The 11,761-nt window shown below is 32.0% G+C and overlaps 1 long non-coding RNA gene across 2 annotated transcripts; it reads right to left on the reverse strand.

Annotated features, from left to right (window-relative positions):
- Positions 1-1,872: 1,872 nt before the first annotated feature.
- On the reverse strand, positions 1,873-11,761 carry LOC121744252. 2 transcript variants are annotated; one of them, XR_006038526.1, is made up of 4 exons: positions 11,385-11,761; positions 10,277-10,376; positions 8,543-8,661; positions 1,873-2,860 (listed from the first exon to the last, which is right to left on the reverse strand). It is a non-coding gene; the product is annotated as an uncharacterized LOC121744252 (long non-coding RNA). The 2 variants fall into 2 exon arrangements; XR_006038525.1 differs by lacking the exons at positions 8,543-8,661; positions 10,277-10,376; positions 11,385-11,761 and adding exons at positions 4,476-4,575; positions 5,583-6,240.

Genomic DNA, 11,761 nt, shown 5'->3' on the forward strand with positions numbered 1-11,761 from the left:
TCCTAAACTACAAGATAAAAGCTAAACATAATTTTTTAAAAATAAATGCTTAATTGATTATATTTTCTTACGATTTTGATATTTTTCTTTCTTTTTTAGTTTATGCTAAAATAATTTAATTTGTAACATATATAGGATCCTTAAGATTAAAAAATGAACAAGGTAATTTCAATTAATTGTTTTAGCCCGATGGGACAACTTGACACCTGTTATGGTTAGAGCTGAAAATTAATAATCCGTTAAAATTAGAGTCCGATTAGTTCGTAATGAGAGTAGGGTTAACCCGATTAAATCTCTAATCGCATTTCCGTATTAATGCTAATATCAAGCCTTCTAAAATTACAACCTGTCAGATTGGAACAAGTTCTTGGGATTTATGTTTAAATTTCATCATTAAAGTTCTTCCAATAATTTGGGAAAACGTTAGTTTGAGGTTTAGAAACGTGAGGTCGAAAATTGAACATTGACTTGCATAGTTGTTGAAAAGGGAGTAATTAGGGGTGTGCATTCGGGTTTCGGTTCGGTTTTTTATCAAAACCGAACCAAAACCGAAAAACCGAATTTAGTTCAAAATCCAAACCGAATCGAACCCGAAAAACCGAAACCGAAAAACCGAAAACCAATCTTAAAAAACCGAAAAACCCGAACAAAACCGAAAAAACCGAAAAACCCGAAAAAATAAATATAATATTAATATATATGTGTGTGTGTAATTTATTTTATTTTATATATACTAATAGAATATTTATATATAATATAAAATTAATACTACATATAATATATATAATATAGTAGAATTTATTAAAAGAATATACTATATATTATATATAATATAATATATTAAATTAATAGAATATATATATATATAATTCGGTTATTCGGTTTTCGGTTTTTTTCTTCGCCCGAACCGAACCGAACCGAACCGAAAAACCGAAAAACCGAAATAACCGAACCGAATTTTAAAATTTCGGTTTGGTTTGGTTCGGATATTCGGTTTCCGGTTTTTTTGCTCACCCCTAGGAGTAATACACTAGAAGTCTTGGAACTTTTTAAAAATGCATTCAAAGTCGTTTCTTTTTTACTATAATAGCTTATTCGAGATTGTTCAGTGAATGATAGTATCATTCAGTGAATCATGCAAGTGGAACAAACAAATTGGAGCTAGGCTATCCTGCTAGTTAAGTGAAAACTAAAACATAAACTAACTCAACTTAGATTTTTCCAATATTATAATTATGTTTGTCTGAGAAAATAAATGAATATTAATGGCTTATTGAGATTAAAATAATGACACAAATAAGTCTTGAAAATGAAGTAGAACTAGAACCTCTTTTTTTTTTAAACAAAAAATTGGAGAGTACCACAGCATTAAATTTGAGTGTCAATTAAACGTGACAAGCGACAAATATTTGTAGACAGATAAATTGGAGCTATATGTAAGAAGATTAAATTTGTGGGTCATTTTTAGTAGTTATCATCATGCCCTGCCATCTTATTCTTATCCAAGTATTTCAAACTCAAATGAGAGAGACTCTATATATAACACACTTACCCATCATTGTAACTAGTATTTACACCCGTGCTATGCACGGAGCATATAATTTTTAAATAATGAATATAAATTTTAATGAAATATAGAAACTAAGAATTAAAAACAATATAAAGATTTACAAAAATATAAACGTGATTATAAATAAAACATTTATAATAAATGAAGAATTTACTCATCAACTCTAAATGAAATATTTCATATTCGGCAATCAATTTTATACAATTTTAATTTATGATATAAGTGGAGTAAAATAAATGACAAATAAGAGATGTATGACTAATGATCAAAGAGTATGAATTACTTAGAATAAGATACACAAATAAAGAACATGTTATTTGAGTAGAGATTAAAGAAAAAAATTAGAAAACAACAACAAACCAACCAATAGTTCATAAGTTTTGAAAAACTTCTTTGTAAACAACATTAACAGTAGTGTCGCTTCTATTATCATCTTCATCTCCACAAACTAAAATCTTGAGACCTCCACGACACGTAACTCTAGATATAGCAACATACAACTGTCCATGACTGAACACTGGTTTTCGTAAAAATAATCGAACATGAGACAGAGATTGACCTTGACTTTTGTTAATGGTCATTGCATACGACACAACCAAAGGAAATTGGTTGCTTCTGAATTTGAATGGCAACCTTGGATCAGATGGTATTAAAGACATTCGGGGAATCAAAACTTTATGACCAACATTATGGCCACCCAATACTTGTCCCTCCAAAACATAATCACCCAAACGCGTAATTACCAGTCTGGTGCCATTACACAATCCATTCGAGTGATCTATATTCCTTAACAACATCACAGGAGTACCAACTTTCAACAACAATTCATGATTAGGTGTACCTGAACACTTCAACTTATTTAAAAATTCATTAGAATGTATCTCAGCTAAGCCATTTGAGGTCAAATCTGAGTTTGAGATACTATCAGAACTCAAATAAACTCGACACTGAGACTGATCCAACGACATCATGAATTGGTTAACCTCATCAACAACCTCTAAAGTAGGAGCAAGTATGGCACGATCATGCAAACAATTTGTAACACCCCTTAACCGGTAGGTAAACCCACCGAATAAGTGATGTCACGTTTCAGTATCGAAAACCCGTGCTGAAATTTTCCTTTTTTCTTTTTAGCTTAAAAGCACAATTAAAAACTTAACATTTATCCAACGAAAGATTAAAGATTAAACTATTACACAACATGCCACGACTACTAAACCAAGTTGACCACCAGTGACTCACCAAAGATGCAAAGCTGCGCAACACCAATGACATAAGATCAACTCCAACCTGCAGGGGGGGAAAAGAGGGGGAGTGAGCTCGAAAGCCCAGTAGCAATATCCAAACTACAGAATCCGACCCTCTCGGCTAAGACAATAGTAACTACATTATTTCCTTTTTAATCTTTTGCTGGTTTTCATTTTAATTTCACAAATTTCCAAAAATTACTTACAATATCACTATATCAAACCTATATGTATTTTCATCATACAACCTTTTCATATATTCTTACTTATGTCTCTTCAGATATTTCACATATCGTCATATATTATTTCATATCATATTTTTCTCCTTTTATCATTTATTTTCATATACTATTTTTCCGTGTTAATTACCCCGAGCGGGGACCGATCAACATAATATATCATTTCTTCCGCGTGAGGTCCGATCAACAATCATATCATATATCATATTTCACAAATCACATATCACATATCACAGATCCTTATTCCCACGTCATCAGATATTATTTTATCCATCACATATTATTATTCACAAGTCATCAGATATTATTTTATCTTGTCTTATAAATATCACAGATCACAAATTACAGATCCTTTATTCAGAAGTCGTCAGATATTATTTTATCTTATCTTATTAAATATCACAGATCACATATTACAGATTCTTTATTCAGAAGTCATCAGATATTATTTCATCTTATCTTATTATATTATCACATATAACAGAACTTTATTCACCAGTCATCAGATATTATTTTATACGTAACAGATTACATATTCTTATTCAGAAGTCATCAGATATTATTTTATATTATCTTATCATATAACCCCTATATCTGCTTGGTTTCAGGTAGGGTACACGGACCAGATCAGAAACAGAATCAGATGCAGACACGGATTTTGTCCTCGAGAGGACTCCGCACAGACCACCCATAGGGTGCATATCAGATAATCAGACCACCCATGAGGGTGCAGACAGATAATTCAGACCACCCATTAGGGTGCAGACAGATAATCAGACCACCCATGAGGGTGCAGATCAGACAGATCAGATAGGGGCCCATCAGATAACAGACGATCCTCGCTTCGGTTATCCAGAAGACGAGTGATCACATATAATGCAGCGCTGCTGTCCTATGGCATGCCAATTGTACCCAACACGTATGACCAAGCAAACAGGACGTTTTATTTCATATTCTTATTTCAAATCTCTTTTCTCTCACATTTATTCCATTTCCAAAAATCACTTCAGATAATCGTTCTTATCGAATTCACAGACATTCTAAACTTTTAGTATATGCTTTTATAACATTTATATAATATTCTCTTGTTTCATTTTATTCAGGCTCTACTTATCAGATAACTTCTTTTTCATATACATTCAGATATCTTTTCATAATCTATTCAGACATATATCACACTATTCAGATCTTCATAATTTATTACATTTCATTGCATATCATATCCAATGTCTTTTATTCATATTCGTACTATTTTTCCGCAGATCATTCATATCAAAATGAATTAGTATCATAATAATCCACATATTAAACCATAAAAATATTTAAGCACATTATTTAATTAACATCTCACATATAATCACATTATAACACACATCATCTCAGCCAAAGGAATCAAAAACCATAGAGAGGATACGCTACCTCACAGGCTTATGAATATAAGCCTATTTCACCTTCCTACCCTTCGCTATCTTCTAGGTCCATTCCTTTTGTGTTCAAAACACGCTATAGGCTCCTTCGCCTTTATGCATAATATAAATAGCATAGCAATCAATAACTCATATTTACCCATGATCATGTTTTCATCATTAAATCATCTAAATAAATTAATTTGCTATATTAACTTAATATCTTCTTATTCTTTAACTTTCTAATATAACAACTGCATTGGACTGATTCGTCATAAAACTTCTATGTTCATACGGAAGGATTTAGAGACTTACCCTAATATTTTTAAATACCCAATGAAGTCTGGTTTATAATCCAATAAAATTCATTCAAAGATTACTAATAGTTTAAGAGATATTCTCGTTTTCCCACAGACTACCAAAATCAGACCATTTCCGGCAGCAGTTTCTAAACAATTTTTATAAATGATATTTGTACTCTTTAATTCGTCATAAAATTTAGAGAACAACTACACACCTTATAGTTAATTTAGAAATTATGCAATCAAGTTTTCATCGACCTTAAATGCCCTGAATATTTCGGATAACACATACCAATATATGATAAAGTACCAGAATTTTGACAGTTCGTAGCTGTATTGTTATAACAATTTATACACATAGTAAAAGAACTCCTAAATTCTACATAAAAATCAGGGATCCTCTAGACTCATCATAGTTATTATAGAAATTGTTAAACCAAAGTTTCCACTATTCTACTCATGCCAAACAATTCGGAACCTGTCACTGAAAAACAGGGGATTAAACCTTGATGATCCAATTCTATTTCAATTCATGTTTAATCATAAATTTCATCTAACTTGAGCATCTAACTACTAAAACCACAAACCCTAAGGTGTATTTTCAATCTCAACATCAAGTTCATACCATGGCAATTTAACTTTGAAATTATCCATCAAAACGTGGCATACGGCGTCTATACGCTACGTATTCGACAATTAATCGAACATAAAACCATTTATGCACCAACACCTATGGAGCTCGAAATTTTCAGATTTCCAACCTTAATATATATATTGAATTTCATGCTATAAAAATAGTATAGGAAGAAAGACCTTACTTGATTTCTTAACGTTTACGCGATTACATGTTCGATTCGCCAATAAACTTAAGAAAATGTGAGAGGAAATAGCCATGGTGATTTGAGAGAGGTGGCTGCCAATTTTTTTATAGAGGTGAAGAATGAGGAAGAAAGATGATATCTCATGTTTTTTAGTCTCCCAACATTAGTATTTTTCCATGGCTAAAAATGGAGACATTTGGCAACATTTAGTTAAACTACTTGTAAAGCCTTGTCTCTAGACTTCTCTCTAATATTTAAAATAAAATTTGCAGCCATTTCGTTCCTAGTTGATGAGTAAAAATCGGCACTTTCCAAATAAAGAGAAAGAATTGATTTAATTAATGAAAAAAGACCGAAATGCCCTTCTATCGAATTCTCTATACGAACATCGATTAAATTTTAATTTCTTGCACAATATTACTTATATTATACTTCTTTTGATCTCTAGATTCCATATAAATTATTTTCCAATGGAAATTCCTAATATTTCTCGGCAAATTCGCCGAAAAACTCTAATCGGCGACTTTTCTAAAAAAACGTACTAAAGTTCATTAAAACTCAATTCTTTGCTCACATATCTTTTCTAACACTTATTTAAGACTTGTATTTCAGTATTCCATGATTTATCGAATTATCAGAATTTATTTTGTTATTTATTTCGAATTATTCACCGAAAACCCTAATTTCGACGATTTACAGCACCGGAAATTCACTTTTCCGTCTAAGGTGGGTTTTGGGGCATTACAACTCAACCCCCCTAAAAAGAATTTCGTCCTCGAAATTCCATCGAATTTTATTACTCCTAGAAGCGTCATGGTTTCTCTTATGCCATTTCATGGCATAACTTCATTTCCTATTCGTAGCGTATCCTCATTTCTCCACATCAAGTCACAAAATCGCACTTATAATCACATTATCCAACTTTCACATATAATGCCACATAAGTTCATATTTCACCCTAATATATCATATTGATAATATTGGTTCCATTATGTCACATTATCATTTCTTTACATAGTAATTTCCATGTTATTTGCATCTTTTCTTTGCCCACATGGGGCGTACATATCATATTCATCACATATATGTATAATTCACATACTTATCATATACCATATAGCCCTTATTCGGGCGCATATAGCCCATAAGATGGTGCATTTCATTTTCCATATATCATCATAATATTTTCATTACGTTTCCATTCATTATCATTCACAACACATCATACATTCTCTCCTTTCATTTTATTATCACAACTTCGTATTAATTTATCTTATGAACTTCTGTCAAAATTAGGGCAGCATTTCCTCTATAACTACTGCATGCCCAAAAATCAACAAGATACAATATTAATAATAGATTATCACATCAACCCAACAATTCATAACAACGTTCAAATAACAAGTTAACGTTCATCAACAACCATATTTATTTTCGAATCCCATCATGTATCGATCATAAACATTTTCGCTTTCTCATAGTTCGTTTCAAGCATATAATTCATATGAATTTGTTACTTTCAATCATATCATATTTCATCTCATATGACTTAACTTTGAACACGCTCCTTTATCACATGTAGCGCACAAATTTCTCATCATATCACACTATATGCTAATAATTCATTTTTGAGCACCGTATAACCCATTTAGGGCACGCATTCACATATATCACTTCATCCGAAAACATCATATAATTCTATACATTCCTATGCATCATTAAATATCATCAGATATAGCGATTACTAAATAACATCTCTACACTAAAGCTTATTTATTCAAGGTAGCAAACATTGCCTAATAATTTCTACATAGGTCTCGATGAGCCATTTATTGCCCTCACTTGGGCACACATATCAATCATATCACATTTCACATGCATATAGCTAGATCTCGAGCACACAAATGCCCCGTTCAGAACATACATATCCAACTCATATCACATCACGTATTATACACTTCATCTTCAAGTACACATAGCTCATTTAGAGCACACACATAGTTCTCACAGAGTTCACATTTCCAATCGTATCACATTTCATATCACGTAGCTTATTGTAATGCACGATTATTCAGTTCATATTTCCATCACATCACGTCATATTTCATATTGTCCGATTCAGAATACACATATAATCCGTATAGGGGCACACGTGTTCAGATTATATCATTTATTTCTTATTCGTCGCATTTGCTCATTCGCACATTTATGGTTTTATTCGTATAATGCCTTATAGTTTCAAAGGTTTTCATTTCAATATTTATCATTTTGCCAAACACATTTCCTTTCACATATTTCTATACTTTTGTTTATCATTATAGGATATTACTTTATGACTCTTAATCCACTTTATATCAGACAATTCACATACCTTTGTGAATTTTCGTGTTACACCTTTATATCATAATGGTCAATTAGTCTATAACTTACTTTCTTTCCATATCCTTCCTATAACTCTTTTTCTTCTCTTTTACTTATAATCTTTCATAATTTACATTTATTTATTAGTATATTTCATTAAAACTCACTTTTCATCAACATTTTCAGACACATCATCCCTGCAATTTTTTTTTAAATCTTTTACACATACCGACTCAACCGAGATTCGAGCTATATGGGGTGGCCAGTCCCATATAACATCTTTCTCAGTCACACGGGAAACTATGTCCCGTACTTTGCTAACTTCTTTCCACTTTAGACATAGACAGCTGCATCGAGTCACTGGTACTAACAGACATTTACTTCTACGTGGCATGTTTCTACACACTTTATTGACTCACTTTTATCCAGAACCGCCTAAACCTAGGCTCTGATACCAAAACTTGTAACACCCCTTAACCGGTAGGTAAACCCACCGAATAAGTGATGTCACGTTTCAGTATCGAAAACCCGTGCTGAAATTTTCCTTTTTTCTTTTTAGCTTAAAAGCACAATTAAAAACTTAACATTTATCCAACGAAAGATTAAAGATTAAACTATTACACAACATGCCACGACTACTAAACCAAGTTGACCACCAGTGACTCACCAAAGATGCAAAGCTGCGCAACACCAATGACATAAGATCAACTCCAACCTGCAGGGGGGGAAAAGAGGGGGAGTGAGCTCGAAAGCCCAGTAGCAATATCCAAACTACAGAATCCGACCCTCTCGGCTAAGACAATAGTAACTACATTATTTCCTTTTTAATCTTTTGCTGGTTTTCATTTTAATTTCACAAATTTCCAAAAATTACTTACAATATCACTATATCAAACCTATATGTATTTTCATCATACAACCTTTTCATATATTCTTACTTATGTCTCTTCAGATATTTCACATATCGTCATATATTATTTCATATCATATTTTTCTCCTTTTATCATTTATTTTCATATACTATTTTTCCGTGTTAATTACCCCGAGCGGGGACCGATCAACATAATATATCATTTCTTCCGCGTGAGGTCCGATCAACAATCATATCATATATCATATTTCACAAATCACATATCACATATCACAGATCCTTATTCCCACGTCATCAGATATTATTTTATCCATCACATATTATTATTCACAAGTCATCAGATATTATTTTATCTTGTCTTATAAATATCACAGATCACAAATTACAGATCCTTTATTCAGAAGTCGTCAGATATTATTTTATCTTATCTTATTAAATATCACAGATCACATATTACAGATTCTTTATTCAGAAGTCATCAGATATTATTTCATCTTATCTTATTATATTATCACATATAACAGAACTTTATTCACCAGTCATCAGATATTATTTTATACGTAACAGATTACATATTCTTATTCAGAAGTCATCAGATATTATTTTATATTATCTTATCATATAACCCCTATATCTGCTTGGTTTCAGGTAGGGTACACGGACCAGATCAGAAACAGAATCAGATGCAGACACGGATTTTGTCCTCGAGAGGACTCCGCACAGACCACCCATAGGGTGCATATCAGATAATCAGACCACCCATGAGGGTGCAGACAGATAATTCAGACCACCCATTAGGGTGCAGACAGATAATCAGACCACCCATGAGGGTGCAGATCAGACAGATCAGATAGGGGCCCATCAGATAACAGACGATCCTCGCTTCGGTTATCCAGAAGACGAGTGATCACATATAATGCAGCGCTGCTGTCCTATGGCATGCCAATTGTACCCAACACGTATGACCAAGCAAACAGGACGTTTTATTTCATATTCTTATTTCAAATCTCTTTTCTCTCACATTTATTCCATTTCCAAAAATCACTTCAGATAATCGTTCTTATCGAATTCACAGACATTCTAAACTTTTAGTATATGCTTTTATAACATTTATATAATATTCTCTTGTTTCATTTTATTCAGGCTCTACTTATCAGATAACTTCTTTTTCATATACATTCAGATATCTTTTCATAATCTATTCAGACATATATCACACTATTCAGATCTTCATAATTTATTACATTTCATTGCATATCATATCCAATGTCTTTTATTCATATTCGTACTATTTTTCCGCAGATCATTCATATCAAAATGAATTAGTATCATAATAATCCACATATTAAACCATAAAAATATTTAAGCACATTATTTAATTAACATCTCACATATAATCACATTATAACACACATCATCTCAGCCAAAGGAATCAAAAACCATAGAGAGGATACGCTACCTCACAGGCTTATGAATATAAGCCTATTTCACCTTCCTACCCTTCGCTATCTTCTAGGTCCATTCCTTTTGTGTTCAAAACACGCTATAGGCTCCTTCGCCTTTATGCATAATATAAATAGCATAGCAATCAATAACTCATATTTACCCATGATCATGTTTTCATCATTAAATCATCTAAATAAATTAATTTGCTATATTAACTTAATATCTTCTTATTCTTTAACTTTCTAATATAACAACTGCATTGGACTGATTCGTCATAAAACTTCTATGTTCATACGGAAGGATTTAGAGACTTACCCTAATATTTTTAAATACCCAATGAAGTCTGGTTTATAATCCAATAAAATTCATTCAAAGATTACTAATAGTTTAAGAGATATTCTCGTTTTCCCACAGACTACCAAAAATCAGACCATTTCCGGCAGCAGTTTCTAAACAATTTTTATAAATGATATTTGTACTCTTTAATTCGTCATAAAATTTAGAGAACAACTACACACCTTATAGTTAATTTAGAAATTATGCAATCAAGTTTTCATCGACCTTAAATGCCCTGAATATTTCGGATAACACATACCAATATATGATAAAGTACCAGAATTTTGACAGTTCGTAGCTGTATTGTTATAACAATTTATACACATAGTAAAAGAACTCCTAAATTCTACATAAAAATCAGGGATCCTCTAGACTCATCATAGTTATTATAGAAATTGTTAAACCAAAGTTTCCACTATTCTACTCATGCCAAACAATTCGGAACCTGTCACTGAAAAACAGGGGATTAAACCTTGATGATCCAATTCTATTTCAATTCATGTTTAATCATAAATTTCATCTAACTTGAGCATCTAACTACTAAAACCACAAACCCTAAGGTGTATTTTCAATCTCAACATCAAGTTCATACCATGGCAATTTAACTTTGAAATTATCCATCAAAACGTGGCATACGGCGTCTATACGCTACGTATTCGACAATTAATCGAACATAAAACCATTTATGCACCAACACCTATGGAGCTCGAAATTTTCAGATTTCCAACCTTAATATATATATTGAATTTCATGCTATAAAAATAGTATAGGAAGAAAGACCTTACTTGATTTCTTAACGTTTACGCGATTACATGTTCGATTCGCCAATAAACTTAAGAAAATGTGAGAGGAAATAGCCATGGTGATTTGAGAGAGGTGGCTGCCAATTTTTTTATAGAGGTGAAGAATGAGGAAGAAAGATGATATCTCATGTTTTTTAGTCTCCCAACATTAGTATTTTTCCATGGCTAAAAATGGAGACATTTGGCAACATTTAGTTAAACTACTTGTAAAGCCTTGTCTCTAGACTTCTCTCTAATATTTAAAATAAAATTTGCAGCCATTTCGTTCCTAGTTGATGAGTAAAAATCGGCACTTTCCAAATAAAGAGAAAGAATTGATTTAATTAATGAAAAAAGACCGAAATGCCCTTCTATCGAAT

The sequence above is a fragment of the Salvia splendens genome, chromosome 8, assembly GCF_004379255.2.
Source record: "Salvia splendens isolate huo1 chromosome 8, SspV2, whole genome shotgun sequence".
NCBI lineage: Eukaryota > Viridiplantae > Streptophyta > Magnoliopsida > Lamiales > Lamiaceae > Salvia > Salvia splendens.